Source organism: Gobius niger (genome assembly GCF_951799975.1).
Source record: "Gobius niger genome assembly, chromosome: 3".
NCBI lineage: Eukaryota > Metazoa > Chordata > Actinopteri > Gobiiformes > Gobiidae > Gobius > Gobius niger.
This window is the reverse complement of record NC_136854.1, coordinates 4,056,139-4,065,528: the sequence shown is the minus strand read 5'-3', so window position 1 is coordinate 4,065,528 and position 9,390 is coordinate 4,056,139. Positions and strand designations below refer to the sequence as shown.

The 9,390-nt window shown below is 41.8% G+C and overlaps 1 pseudogene across 1 annotated transcript in view; it reads left to right on the top strand.

Moving 5' to 3' along the window:
- The first annotated feature begins 3,658 nt into the window (after positions 1 to 3,658).
- The window catches only part of LOC306960581 (two pore calcium channel protein 1-like), a 29,113-nt pseudogene continuing 23,381 nt past the window's right edge, over positions 3,659 to 9,390 (top strand). Inside the window, exons 1-3 of the transcript XR_013794270.1 lie at positions 3,659 to 3,769; positions 8,666 to 8,754; positions 8,822 to 8,937. The product of XR_013794270.1 is annotated as a two pore calcium channel protein 1-like (transcript). The remainder of the gene's footprint in view (positions 3,770 to 8,665; positions 8,755 to 8,821; positions 8,938 to 9,390) is intronic.

The window sequence follows — 9,390 nt, the reverse complement described above, 5'->3', positions numbered from 1 at the left end:
AAAATGTTATTAAAAAATTGACGAAAAAATGACAAAAATGTGAGAAAAAAAATGACAAAAAGTTACAAAAATGAGGCATTACTCTGGTCTATGGGCTGTGAGCTCATAGACCAGACTAATGCCTCATTTTGAAAGCTAAGGCCTACAAAACATACTTTTTCTTTTCTTTTTCGTTTTTTCACGTTTTCGTTGACACTTTTCTCCAAGAATCTTTTCGATTTGGGTAAAGCCAAACTGGAGACAATGGCCCCTTCCGAAACGAGCGGATTGGTTAGAGTCTAACCCCAGCGTCCGCCATGATAAGTAGCCTCCGAATTGGGCTGTCAGTTAGGGAGGAGTTAGGGGGAGGAGCCTCAATGCTAGCTATTATAGCCACTTTAGCATAGGGACCTCTGATGCTAACTATCATAGCCACTTTAGCATAGGGACCTCTGATGCTAACTATCATAGCCACTTTAGCATAGGAACCTCTGGTGCTAACTATCATAGCCACTTTAGCATAGGGACCTCTGGTGCTAACTATCATAGCCACTTTAGCATAGGGACCTCTGATGCTAACTATCATAGCCACTTTAGCATAGGAACCTCTGATGCTAACTGTCATAGCCACTTTAGCATAGGGACCTCTGATGCTAACTATCATAGCCACTTTAGCATAGGGACCTCTGGTGCTAACTATCATAGCCACTTTAGCATAGGGACCTCTGGCGCTAACTATCATAGCCACTTTAGCATAGGGACCTCTGATGCTAACTATCATAGCCACTTTAGCATAGGGACCTCTGATGCTAACGATCATAGCCACTTTAGCATAGGGACCTCTGATGCTAACTATCATAGCCACTTTAGCATAGGGACCTCTGATGCTAACGATCATAGCCACTTTAGCATAGGGACCTCTGGTGCTAACTATCATAGCCACTTTAGCATAGGGACCTCTGATGCTAACTATCATGGCCACTTTAGCATAGGGACCTCTGGCGCTAACTATCATAGCCACTTTAGCATAGGGACCTCTGATGCTAACTATCATAGCCGCTTTAGCATAGGGACCTCTGATGCTAACTATCATGGCCACTTTAGTATAGGGACCTCTGATGCTAACTATCATAGCCGCTTTAGCATAGGGACCTCTGATGCTAACTATCATAGCCACTTTAGCATAGGGACCTCTGATGCCAACTATCATGGCCACTTTAGCATAGGGACCTATGGTGCTAACGATCATAGCCACTTTAGCATAGGGACCTCTGATGCTAACTATCATAGCCACTTTAGCATAGGGACCTCTGGTGCTAACTATCATGGCCACTTTAGCATAGGGACCTCTGATGCTAACTATCATAGCCACTTTAGCATAGGGACCTCTGATTCTAACTATCATAGCTACTTTAGCATAGGGACCTCTGATGCTAACTATCATAGCCGCTTTAGCATAGGGACCTCTGATGCTAACTATCATAGCCACTTTAGCATAGGGACCTCTGATGCTAACTATCATAGCCACTTTAGCATAGGGACCTCTGATGCTAACTATCATGGCCACTTTAGCATAGGGACCTATGGCGCTAACGATCATAGCCACTTTAGCATAGGGACCTCTGATGCTAACTATCATAGCCACTTTAGCATAGGGACCTCTGATGCTAACTATCAAGGCCACTTTAGCATAGGGACCTCTGATGCTAACTATCATAGCTACTTTAGCATAGGGACCTCTGATGCTAACTATCATAGCCACTTTAACATAGGGACCTCTGGTGCTAACTATCATAGCCACTTTAGCATAGGGACCTCTGGTGCTAACTATCATAGCCACTTTAGCATAGGGACCTCTGATGACAACTATCATAGCCACTTTAGCATAGGGACCTCTGATGCCAACTATCATAGCCACTTTAGCATAGGGACCTCTGATGCTAACTATCATAGCCACTTTAGCATAGGGACCTCTGATGCTAACTATCATAGCCACTTTAGCATAGGGACCTCTGATGCCAACTATCATAGCCACTTTAGCATAGGGACCTCTGATGCCAACTATCATAGCCACTTTAGCATAGGGACCTCTGATGCCAACTGTCATAGCCACTTTAGCATAGGGACCTCTGATGCTAACTGTCATAGCCACTTTAGCATAGGGACCTCTGATGCTAACTATCATAGCCACTTTAGCATAGGGACCTCTGGTGCTAAGTATCATAGCCTGGTGCTTTTGTGTGCCTGCAGTCCGCCAATAACATTAAAGAAGAAGAACAGCAGCTGTTGGTGATGTCACTTCCCCTTCCTCTGGGTAAGGACGGCCGAATTGGGCAAATGCTGCTGAAGCTCTGCATAGAGATCTAACAGTCGACCTCATGAAAGGTTAAAGGTCAGTTGCTCGTGTTAGTTATTTCTCAAAATCACCTTGAGGCCAGAGCTTCTGCGCCGACCCCTGACCTATAGTTTAGTTTAGAGTCGGAGCGGCTCAGAGTCTTACTGTGGTAACTATGGTAACGGACAAAATGCTGAATTTATAAAGAAACGACAACAAGACAAAAACACGACAGAAACGCAACAAAAAAAGTCACCATCAGTTTTGTAGGTCTTAGCTTTCAAATGAGGCGTTACTTTGGCCTATAGGCGGTTAGTTAATCAACCCCTTAACTCCCACCTGAACCGAGCACATTTTCTCCAGTTTGGCTTTACCCCAATCCAAAAGCTTCTGGAAAAAAGCTGTGAAAATAGCAACAAAACTGAAACGAAAACAATGATGGAAATGTGACAAAAAAGTGACGAAAACATTGACAGAAAGTGACGAAAAATTGATGAAAAAGTGGCAAAAATGTCACAAGAAATTGACAAAAAATTGACCAAAAAAACGGACAAAAAAATGACAAAAATTTGACAAAAAATTGACAAAAATGTGACAAAATGACAAAAATTGGATTAAAAAAACGGACAAAAAAATGACCCAAATGTGACAAAAAATGAAGAAAAAATTTACAAAAAATTTACAAAAAATTTACAAAAATTTGACTTTTTTTTTTTTTTTTTACAAAAAATGACACAAAAAAAAAGTTACAAAAATGAGTTGAATACCCAACAAAAAAATGCTGGAAAAAGAATGTGATGACGTGAGGAAAAAGATCCTCTCGGTTCAGGCGGGAGTTAAGAGGTTAATGCATAAGTTATGGTTACTGGGCTGCTGTTCTTCACTGTGAACAGCAGAGGGCGCCACTGCTCTCACAATAAAGCCTATTTTTGCTCCGAGACAAACAAGACCAGAAAACTCACATTCTGCACGATTGGATCTTAGCAAAGTTCCGCTTCAGACGATAAGACCATAATTGATAATCATATCTAATGCCTGATTCAGTGAGTTTTGAATTTTATTGAGTTTCTCCAGATGTGCCCACGTCACGGCCCGTCCTTCCCCGCGTGCCTTGGCCCCTCCTCGGCCTGACAGGGGCAGAGCAAACCCGTGAGTCTCTCCTCAGTCTGCGCTCCAGCTGTTTTTTCCTCCGTTATTTCCTGGCGACGGAAACCGGAGCCCCGGCGGTGCAGGAGCAGAGCGAGCCTCCAGCTGCTGCGGAGTTTGGAGCGCTGTTCCCGGGGCCCACTCTGGCGCGGTCCGGGGGTCGTTTTGGGTGAAGTTTGGGGGAGAGTTTCGGCGCAGATGTCGGAGCCGGAGGAGAAGAGCCCAGCAGGCGGAGCGGCGGCGGCGGAGGAAGCTCCAGCCGGGGATGAGCCTCATGAGCAGGCGGCTGTGGAGGAGCAGAGCGCGGAGGTGAGTGGGGCAACAGAGGGTCCGCGGGCCGAGCCGGGTCTCTGGAGACTCGAAAGCAGAGTCCGGACGTGTTTGCAGGTTTGAAATCAATGCTTTGAGTAAAAGAACTGAATGAGGAAGAAACTCTCAGCAAAGCACAGATACTTTACAACATCCTGATCAAAGGTTTAACCTCTTAACTCCCGCCTGAAGCGAGAGGATCTTTTTCCTCACGTCATCACATTTTTTTTCCATATTTTTTTTTTGTAGGGTATTCAACTCATTTTTGTAACTATTTGTCATTTTTTCGTCAATTTTTTGTCATTTTTTAATCACATTTTTGTCATTTTTTCGTCAATTTTTTGTCCTTTTTTTGTCACATTTTAATCACATTTTTGTCACATTTTTGTCATTTTTTAATCACATTTTTGTCATTTTTTTGTCACATTTTTGTCACATTTTTGTCACATTTTTGTCATTTTTTTTTGTCATTTTTTTTTGTCATTTTTTGTCAAATTTTAATCACATTTTTGTCACATTTTTGTGATCTTTTAATCACATTTTTGTCATTTTTTTGGTCATTTTTTGGTCATTTTTTTGTCATTTTTTTGTCATTTTTTTGTCATTTTTTTGTCATTTTTTTGTCATTTTTTGTCAATTTCTTGTGACATTTTTGCCACTTTTTCATAAATTTTTTGTCACATTTCCATCATTGTTTTCGTCTCAGTTTTGTTGCTATTTTCAAACCTTTTTTCCAGAAGCTCAGATCCTGCTCCTGTTAAGAGCAGGATCTGAACAAGGGAGAACTTCAATATGGAGACAAACTGCAAATAAACTGTTCTGCAGATGACCACAGTTTAGGACCACGTGACTTTAACGTCTTAATCCCCACATTACCATGCAGCGTGACGCCTCATTTGAAAGCTAAGGCCTTCAAAACTCATGTGAAAAATGCAGCGTCGTCACTTTTTCATCGCTTTACTGTTGCATCACTTCTGTGTGTCACTCTTTTGTCGCTCGTTTGTCGCTGTTCTTGCTCTGTTTCCTCATTTATGCTTCTTTTGTGTCGCTGCTTTGATGCTTTATTCAAGAAGCTTTTGGATTTGGGTAAAGCAGATCTGGAGGCCAAGTCTGTGCATGAATGTGGATTCTGTGTCAGGTTTTGACTCTGTGGTGACTTTGTCCTGATGATGCAGAGGTTTGGGATCCTCCGGCTCAGCACGGGTTCTTCTTGACTTTGTTGGTCCATGACGGTCTTCTTGCCCCCCCTCTAACCTTAAAGTGTGTGTGTGTGTGGGGGGGGGGTTGATCCTGGAGCTCTGATGTCGCCCCTGTAGAGTCTCTCAGGGTGAACAGGTCCTATAGTTTTTGGGTCAGACACAGAGCGGGTCAGAAGCCTCTTATGAGAGACCAACAGGCCCGGTCAGAATCATGAGGCCGTCCTGCTGTGGACCCCCCACCTGCAGGGGGCGCTGTAGGAGCTGACAGAGGGAAAACTGACCTTTAACCAAGCATATTTTTTCTCGTTCAGCTTTACCCAAGTTTTTTCCATTTGAGAAACATTGCAAAGTTGAGGCCAATTTGATCCAACTCTAGAATTGTTGATTCATGCTTCATCTCGTCTCGTTTAGATTATTGTAACTCCCTTTTTACTTGTTTTAACAAATGACTTTTAACAGGATCTAGCAGACGGACAAACATTACTCCCATTTGATCCTCGCTGCACTGGCTCCCCATCAAAATTCGAATTGAATTTAAAATTGTAGTTTTGACTTTTAGAGCGCTGCACGGTCAGGCTCCCACATATGTATCTGACCTGCTGTACCTGACTCCTCGGGTCGCACCCTTAGGTCCTCGAGCCAGAACCTTCTCACTAGGGCTGAAAGGACTAATCGATTAATCGCCGACTAATCGATTATTGAAATAGTCGACAACTATTTTAGTAATCGATTAATCGTTTTCTGGTTCACACAGACTCAAATGGAGCAAAACTGACATGAAAATGTAGTATTTTTGATGAAAGCCTACTTTGTTTTTCATAGTAAGGATCCGTAGTGTTTTGTACATTGTAAATTTCATAAATATCCGTCTGTGTCTCATCCAATCAGAAGCAGAATTAGCGCCAAGAGCCTCCAACAAACATTTACTTTAAGTTTCCTCCATCAACACGTCCTCAAGCGACGCCATTTTAGCTCTGTGTGATTTGTGTTTTTTTTAAATCCAATTTTCCACCACCATTCACAGCCAAGCGATTAATCGTAAAAATATTCGATGACAAAATAATCGTTAGTTGCAGCCCTACTTCTCACTGTCCCAAGAACCCACTTTGAAACCAGAGGAGATCTGTCCTTTGAAGCCGTTGCTCCTAAACTGTGGAATGACCTTCCTTTGTCGCTCTGTACAGCTGACTGTTGATTCTTTCAAAAAGCAGCTGAAGACGCTGCTTTTCAGACGAGCTTTTAGTCGACAATTGTTCCTATGTCAATGATGTAATGTTTTCTGTGATCCTTTGTGAAGCACTTTGCGATTTTATCTTTGAGAGGTGCTGTATAAATAAAGTTTCTTCTTCTTCTTCTTCTTCTTCTTCTTCTTCTTCTTCTTCTTCTTCTTCTTCTTCTTCTTCTTCTTCTTCTTCTTCTTCTTCTTCTTCTTCTTCTTCTTCTTCTTCTTCTTCTTCTTCTTCTTCTTCTTCTTCTTCTTCTTCTTCTTCTTCTTCTTCTTCTTCTTCTTCTTCTAAAGGCTCACAGCCTATAGGTCAGGGTGTGTGTTACTGTTGCTTTTCCAGCATGTTTATGACGTTCTTTTGTTGCTTCTTTGTTGCTTTTTCATCATTGGTTAGTCATGTTTCTGTCACTTTTTGATTGTGTTTTTATCCTTGTTTTTTCAAGAGCTTTTAGATTTGGGTAAAGCTGAAATGGAGAAAATGGACTTGAACCAAGCACATTTTCTCCAGTTTGGCTTTACCCCAGTCCTAAAGCTTCTGGGAAAAAGCTGTGAAAACAGAACTGAGACGAAAACAATGATGGAAATGTGACAAAAAGCGAGAAAACATTGACAGAAAGTGACGAAAAATTTATGAAAAAGCGGCAAAAATGTGATAAAAAATTACTAAAAAATGTCCCAAAAAAATGATAAAAATGTGATAAAAAATTACTAAAAAATGTCAAAAAAAAAGGTTAAAAATGTGATAAAAATTTGACAAAAAAATGACCACAAAAATGTGATAAAAATGTCACAAGACATTTAAAAAATGTCCAAAAAATAAGTAAAAAATGTGACAAAATGTGACAAAAAAATGACAAAAATGTGACAAAAATGTGATAAAAATGTGACAAAAAAATGACAAAAATGTGGCAAAAAAAATGAACAAAAAAATGGGACAAAAAATGACAAAAATGTGATAAAAAAATTGACGAAAAAATTACAAAAATGTGATTGAAAATTTGGGTAAAGCTGAAGTGGAGAAAATGCACTTGGTTAAAGTGGGGGTTATGGGGTTCATTTTGTCACATTTATTAATCGTCATTTTTGTAGTTTTTTTGGTCATGTTTTGGTCACATTTTGCCATGTTACTGTGCAGGAAACGCATGAGCTCAAAGTGTCTGTTTGTGTGATCCCTGGACGACTGAGATCCTGCACTAACGCCTGCTCTCTGTGTGGTGTTTGTGTGATCCCTGGACGACTGAGAGCCTGCACTAACGCCTGCTCTCTGTGTGCTGTTTGTGTGATCCCTGGACGACTGAGAGCCTGCACTAGCGCCTGTCCTCTGTGTGTTGTTGTAACTGTGGCAGAGCTGAGGGTCATGTGACGCCGACAGAGGAATGAGCAGACTCAGCGTTTCTGCTTTTAACTGTTTTACCGGGAGAATTTTTAACTAAAGTCGAGTTTTTTACGGCGTGATGTGAAACGTTCAGGGACGTGGGAAACGCGGAACTCAAATATAAAATATTATACCAAGTCAGAGTCAGGTTTTTGTGACTAAAGCGGGTCTAAAGTCAGCGGTGGTTGTAGGTTTAGCAGCAGTTATATTATATTATATATATATTAGCTTCACGATAGCAGAAGAACTGAGCCTCCAGAGCGATGACGTCATCACCATCACACATATAATAAAGAGAAGCCAAAACAGAACAAGTGTTTCCAGACGTCTGACCCGAATGTTAGAGCTGGTGATAATCTCAAAAGTCTCATGATTTTGGGGACTGTGTTGATAACGATGATAGAGTGAAATTTTAGCTAAACATTAGAAATATGTGAAGATGTGCTGCAAACATCCCATTATATATCTCAGAAAAACAATTTCCACATTTTCTTTGAAGATTGTGTCTCTCTAACAACGTATTCCAAATTTTTTAACAGTTCTTTCTCAATTTGTTCCACCCTTGTTTTTAGCCATTTCACCTCCATTTCTCCATTATAGGTAATTTTGGTCATATTTCCACATATGAAAACATTACAGTAAACTTGCGACACATTTTCTCCTCATATTTATGTCATGAATCTACAGCATGAGTTTCACACTGCATGTTAATGAGGGGGGTATTATGTTTTTTTCAGTCACATAGCACCAGTCTATATCACACTACAATGATGACGAAACCTTCTGTTGGTCTGTAAATGCAGTTAATTAGAATAACTGCCTTGTATAAAATGTCTCTCTCAAAATGGCTGTAGTGAATGTCTTGAAATAGGCCTCTGTCTCTTTAAGAACCTCTGACCCTTTCGGACACGCCCCCTCCACACGCTGTCTGTGGCATCAGTGGGGAGGGGGTTCTGCTGAGGAGCAGTGGTTGGTTACTCGGCTGGTGACGAAAGCTCGGAGGCGTCTCCAGGAGGTGGGGGCGTTCCTAGGAGGACTCAGGCAAACCTGTCCCTAAAATGGCCGCCAGGTTAAAGTTTGCTGCTGTGTCTCCTCAGGACCTGGACCTGGACTTGGCCTCCATCTTTGTCTCCGACGCTCAGTTCAACAGGAACATCTTCTTCGACTCGTCCCCTCAGGCCGTCAGGTGCGTCAGGTGCCCTCCCGTCGCTCGCCCTGCCCGTGGTCCTGACGCTCTCTCTCTCTCTCCTCAGGCTGTACCTCCTGTATAACCACTGGGGGCCTGCAGGTGGCGCTGTACGTCTTCATCCTGTTGGACCTGTCCCTGGCGCTGTTCGAGGAGCCGGCCGTGCTGCTGCTGCCGCTCTGGGTCAGGACTTTACTCTTTATCTGTGGCCTCATTCATCAGTCTTTTGTTTAAAGTGTCACTTTAAGAGGTTTGTAGATCAGATTTACAAGGCGTTCATGAGAGAAGAAAAACATTCACAAACCAGACAGGATGAACCACTTGACTCAACTTCCTGTTGGCCACTGCCACTTCCTGTCCACTTTTTAACTTAGATTAATGATGTGATAAGAAAACGTAAATAAGAGTCTGAAGTGCAGAATCACGTCTTTAACCTCTTACCACCCGCCTAAACCAAATGCATTCTGTCCTCTTTTGGCTGTGTAACACCTCATTTGAAAGCTAAGACCCACGAAACTGAGCTTTTTCTCACTGTTGCTGTGTTGTGTCACCTTTTCTATGTTTTTTTAAAAAAAAATTAAATTTTTGTCACATTTTTGTTGAAGTTTTGTCACATTTTTGTTGAATTTTGGTCAC